The sequence below is a fragment of the Saimiri boliviensis genome, chromosome 5, assembly GCF_048565385.1.
Source record: "Saimiri boliviensis isolate mSaiBol1 chromosome 5, mSaiBol1.pri, whole genome shotgun sequence".
Classification (NCBI taxonomy): Eukaryota; Metazoa; Chordata; class Mammalia; order Primates; family Cebidae; genus Saimiri; species Saimiri boliviensis.
Window position 1 is genome coordinate 114,437,181 of NC_133453.1, and position 6,000 is coordinate 114,443,180.

The 6,000-nt window shown below is 47.2% G+C and overlaps 1 pseudogene; it reads left to right on the plus strand.

Annotated features, from left to right (window-relative positions):
- Nucleotides 1-5,065: 5,065 nt before the first annotated feature.
- On the plus strand, nt 5,066-5,156 carry LOC120368261 (small nucleolar RNA U13; annotated as a pseudogene).
- The last annotated feature ends 844 nt before the right edge of the window (nt 5,157-6,000 follow it).

The window sequence follows — 6,000 nt, forward strand, 5'->3', positions numbered from 1 at the left end:
CTGCTCCCCCACACTTGGCAATCACCTGCACAGAACAGGCACCCAGGAAGTGCCAAGGGGACGGATCTATGTGAGAGAAGTGCCCAATGAGCTCATTCAGTAGAAAGGAGGAAATTATCTGACACCACTGTGGGGGTTAGGGAAGACCCGAGATTCAGAGCCCCGTACTAGGAAACGCCTAAGAAACAGAGGAGGACCGTGGCAGACATCTGCTGTTTCTGGTTGCCAAGTCTCCTTGGCCTTGCTTGTTCGCCTCTCAATTTTCTTTGAATTCACCACCTCTCTCCACTCAACCCGTTCCAGTCTCCGTTTCTTTTTTTCTTTTTTTTTTTTCTTTTCTTTTTTTAAGACGGAGTCTTTCTCCTTCATCCAGGCTGGAGTGCAGTGGCGTGATCTCGGCTCACTGCAACCTCCACCTCCCAGGTTCAAGGGATGCTCTTGCCTCAGCCTCCCGAGTAACTGGAACTATAGGCACCCACCACCACGCCCCACACCCAGCTAACTTTTTGTATTTTTAGTGGAGACGGGGTTTCATCATATTAACCAGGATGGTCTTGATCTCCTGACCTCGTGATCCGTCCTCTTCGGCCTCCCAAAGTGCTGGGATTACAGGTGTGAGCCACTCACTGCACCCGGCTCGAGTCTCCCTTTCAAATCAACCACGTGAGTAACCCCAGCAAGGGGTCCTGCCAGTGGCGACAAGGCCCAGGCCACAGGGACAGACATGTTATAAAGTCTGAGCGAATGAGAGTCCTCCCTAGGACTCTTGCTAGAACTATAGGGATAGGCACTCTTCCCAAGTGTCTCTGAACTCATAGCAGCAGCTGGTGGCCCTTTCATCACCACAGGGAGCTCTAGCCCAAGAATAAAGACAACCCCAAAGAAAGCCAAACCAAGCGATGGAAGGAGATGGTTTCCGGATGCCGTTATGTGAGCCCTTCATCCAGCCATGATTGTCATCTCCCAGACGTCTCAGTAAGGTGTGCTAATAATTTCCTTTTCTCCCTGAAACTAGTTTGAGTTACATTTCTGTCAAGCAAAACCATCCTAATACAGGCAACAGTTTTTTTTTTTTTATTAATTGGCTGATTTGCTGGGCATAGTGGCACATACATGTAGTCCCAACTATTTGGTATGTGGGAGTATTGCTTGAATCCAGGAGCTGGTGTGGGCAACATGGTGAGACTCTGTCGAAAGAAAGAAAGAAAGAAAGAGAGAGAGAGAGAGAGAAAGAGAGAGAGAGAAAGAGAGAAAGAAAGAAGAAAGAAAGAAAAAAGAAAAGGAAAAAAGGAAGGAAGGAAAAGAGAGAGAGAGGGAGGAAGGAAGGAACAAATGAATGAAAGAGAAAGAGGGAGGGAGGGAGGAAGGAAGGAAAGAAAGAAAGGAAGGAGAGAGAAAAGGAGGGAGGAAGAGAGAGAAAGAAAGAAAGTAGAAAGAAAAAGAGAAAGGAAGGAAGGAAGGAGAGAGAAATTGGCAGATTTGAAACGATTGTAGGTTGAAGAGGAAAGACTTACAACAAATGGCTAGGAAAAACAATCAAACAACAACAACAACAAAAAAAAAACATTTAAAAAAACCAAATAGCTAGGAATGAGGCCGTCAGAGGTGGGCTCAAGCGCCCTGGTGGGAAGAGGCCCCTGCCAGCACCACCCCCGCCCCGCCCTGCTGATGTGGTCACAGTGAGGGGCTGCAGTAGACTCGGGAACATTCCTATCATCCTGATGAAGCCAGAAAATAGAAACCTCACTCTTCTGTCTTCCTGTTAGCAGGTGTTTGGAAGCCTTCAAACAGTTTCCAAGAGCCTCAGCAAGCTGAGAGCAGGGGCTCTCGGAAGCCCGGGGGGATATTTGGCACCTGTTTTGCTGGTAAAATGAGAGGAAGCCCACGTGTACTCTTGCCTACCCCAGTGTGACCAGAGGGAAGCTTCTCCTCTCTTTATGTTATAAATGTCTTGCATAATTTAGCCTCTCTTTTTCTGGTTAAACGTTACCCACAGCTGCCTGCTAGATGGAAAAATGGCCAACAAATCACACCAAGCAGGTATGTGAAGAATTTCCCACTCACCAGCAGGGAGGTTGACCCTTCATTTTAACAACACGGGGTTGGGAGACCATAAAAATCCCTTGTGTGGCAGGTGTAGGGTTGCAATTAATTGTTCCACATAGATGCTACATGTGTCAGGAAGTAAGGGATTTCTCTGACGATGTAATGACCTTCATTCAGCCACCAGATCCTTTAAGCAGGTAACACAAGCCCAGTGGCAGAGCTTTTCTTTATTTTTTCCTTTCAAAAGCCATGTTTTCAGTGATTGAACATTTGTTCTGCTTGCATTGAAGTAGGTCTTAAAAACAAAACAGACGTTTGTTCTGTTTTGTTTTGTTTTTGAGATGAAGTCTCTCTGTCGCCCAGGCTGGAGTGCAATGGCGAAATCTGGGCTCACCGCAACCTCCACCTCCTGGATTCAAGCAATTCTCCTGCCTCAGCCTCCCAAGTAGCTGGGACTACAGGCACACACCACCACACCTGGCTGTACTTTTTTTTTTTTTTTTTTTTTTTTTTGAGACGTAGTCTCACTCTGTCACCCAGGCTGGAGTGCAATGGCGCGATCTTGGCTCACTGCAACTACCGCCTCCCAGGTTCAAGTGAGTCTCCTGCCTCAGCCTGCCAAGCAACTGGGATTACAGGTGCCTGCCACTATGCCAAGCTAATTTTTGTATTTTTAGTAGAGACGGCGTTTCATCATGTTGGTCAGGCTGGTCTTGACCTTAGGTGATCTGATCGCCTCAGCCTCCCAAAGTGCTGGGATTACAGGCGTGAGCCACCTTGCCTGGCTAATTTTTGTACTCTTAGTAGAGATGGGGTTTCACCATGTTGGCCAGGCTGGTCTCGAACTCCTGACCTCAGGTGATTCGCCCACCTCGGTCTCCCAAAGTGCTGGGATTACAGGCGTGAGCCACGGCACCTGGCCCAAAACAGACTTTAATGTCAGTTTATTCCTCTCAGCATCTCAAAGTCCTTGGACTGCAGGTGGGAGCCACCATGTCCAACTGTTGAATGAGTTTTGACAAATACATTCACTTGTGCAAAACTGCAGAATATTTCCATCACCCTACAATTCCCTCATGCTCCTTTGTGACCAATCTTCTCCCTCAACCCCTGGTTCCAGGCTACCACTGATCTCATTTCTGACCTTATCGTTTGCCTTTTCCATAATTTCTTTTCTTTCCTTTTTTTGAGGTGGAGTCTCACTCTGTCGCCCAGGCTGGAGTGCAGTGGCACAATCTTGGCTCGCTGCAACCTCCGCCTCCTGGGTTCAGTTGATTCTCCTGCCTCAGCCTCCTGAGCAGCTGGGACTACAGGCGCCTGCCATCACGCCCAGCTAAACTTTTCTGTATTTCATATGAATGGAATCGTACAGCATGGGCTCATTTTTTTCTGTTTCACAGACCATAAGTGTTTTGAGATCATCCACGTATCTGTAGTTCTTTTTCTTGCTGGGTGAATGAAACACAGCTTGTCCATTCTCCAGCTGATAGACATTTTAATTGCTTCCAGTTTTATGCTATCATTAATAAAGCACTTTAAAATATTCATATACAAGGCTTTGAAGGAACATATGTTTTCATTTCTCTTGGATAAATACGTACAAGTTGGATCTCTGGGTTATATGATAAATTTATTCTAACTTTATAGGAAACTGCCAAACTATTTCCAGCAGCAATGTATGGGAGTCCCAGTTACTCTATATTCTTGCCAATATTTTGTATAATCAGAATTTTACATTTTAGCCACTCTAGTGGGTGTTTAGTGAAAGCTCATTGTAGTTTTAATTTCGGCCCCTCATTTGATGGAGAATCATAGGCAGAAGGGTCAGAGTTTGGACTTTGCACCCATGGTCTTTTGAAGGCTGTAGGTGGGGGAAGCAACGCCCATGGACCCAAGTCAAAACGTGTGGAGAAACTCTTATCCTGTGGAGGAAAAACGCACTTGCGGATTTGTTTCAAAATTTAGTCAGCTGGGCACAGTGGCTCACACCTGTAATCCCAGCACTTTGGGAGGCTGAGGCAGATGGATCACCTGAGGTCGGGAGTTTGAGACCAGCCTGACTAACATGGAGAAACCCCCTCTCTACTAAAAATACAAAAAATTATCTGGGCATGGTGGCACATGCTGTAATCTCAGCTACTCAAGAGGGTGAGGCAGGAGAATCACTTGAACCTGGGAGGCAGAGGTTGCGGTGAGCCAAGACATTGCACTCCAGCCTGGGAGACAAGAGTGAAACACCATCTCAAAAAAAAAACCAGGCCGGGCACGGTGGCTCATGCCTGTAATCCTAGCACTTCGGGAGTCTGGGGGCAGGTGGTGGATCATCTGAGGTCAGGAGTTCAAGACCAGCCTGACCATCATGGTGAAACCCCATCTTCAAAAAAAAAAAACGCCGGGCGCGGTGGCTCAAGCCTGTAATCCCAGCACTTTGGGAGGCCGAGGCGGGTGGATCACGAGGTCGAGAGATCGAGACCATCCTGGTCAACGTGGTGAAACCCCATCTCTACTAAAAATACAAAAAACTAGCTGGGCGTGGTGGCGCGTGCCTGTAATCCCAGCTACTCAGGAGGCTGAGGCAGGAGAATTGCCTGAACCCAGGAGGCGGAGGTTGCGGTGAGCCGAGATCGTGCCATTGCACTCCAGCCTGGGTAACAAGAGCAAAAACTCCAACTCAAAAAAAAAAAAAAAAAAAAAAAAAAATTTAGTTTAGATCTTTTTTTTTTTTTTTTTTTTTTTTTTTTGAGACGGAGTTTCGCTCTTGTTACCCAGGCTGGAGTGCAATGGCATGATCTCGGCTCACCGCAACCTCCGCCTCCTGGGTTCAAGCAATTCTCCTGCCTCAGCCTCCTGAGTAGCTGGGATTACAGGCACGCACCACTATGCCCAGCTAATTTTTTGTATTTTTAGTGGAGACGGGGTTTCACCACGTTGACCAGGATGGTCTCGATCTCTCGACCTCGTGATCCACCCGCCTCGGCCTCCCAAAGTGCTGGGATTACAGGCTTGAGCCACCGCGCCCGGCCTAGTTTAGATCTTTTGAGTTTTCACACTCATGTGAGATATGCCTCCCTCAAATCTTGTGACTACCTTGACACCTTACCTATCTGATGTGAAAAACAAAAAAGACAAGGAAAAAAAAAAACTTAGTTTATGAGGGAAACTCATTACCCACCTCAATTGTAATGGAGCTGAATCTCCTAAAGCAATCTAAACATGCAGCTTTTCTGGTTTTGAAAAAGGAAGAGCTGGCTTGGAGCTTTACACACTGGGCCATGATCTTGACCTCAACTTCCTCAATCCTTCTGGGCATCACTTCAGGACCACGGTCAAAGAACAGGTAAATTAACAGTGTGTCAGGCACCGTCCCACACACTGGTAACCTGGGCCCCGTCCTCATAGAGCTTACTCTCTCATGAGGAAGGCAGATGGCAAACAAGCAATGATAAGTTGTGTGCTATGGAAAGCAGGCCCAGTAAGCCAGGGGCGCATGATAAGGGGGCCTAACCCAACCCCAGCGGCCGGAAGGTGCCTGAGCCCTCCAGGAAGGGAAAGAATGCACACAAAGCTCTGGGGAGGAACTAGCAGTGTGAGTTAGAGCAAACCAGGGAAGTCCAACACGGCCACCACCTAAGAAAGTGCCTGAAAAGAACAAAGAGGCCAGGCTCATTGCAGCAGGATAGGGGCTGGGCCTTTGTTTTCTTCCAAGTTCCCAAGCTGTCCTGATGTCAAGCAAAGTTTGAGAACCACAACCTCAGAACAATCTGCCAGGATACCTCTCCCGCACCAAACAGCCCCGGGTTGGATGGAACTTGATTCCTCCAGAGCATCCTGTCTTAAGCCTCCTCACCATGCAATTCTCTATCATTTCTTTAATTTTTTTTTCCAGATGGTGGGTTTTTTCACTGTTATATGCCTTTATTTACTTTTTTTTTTTTTTTGAGGTGGAGTCTCGCT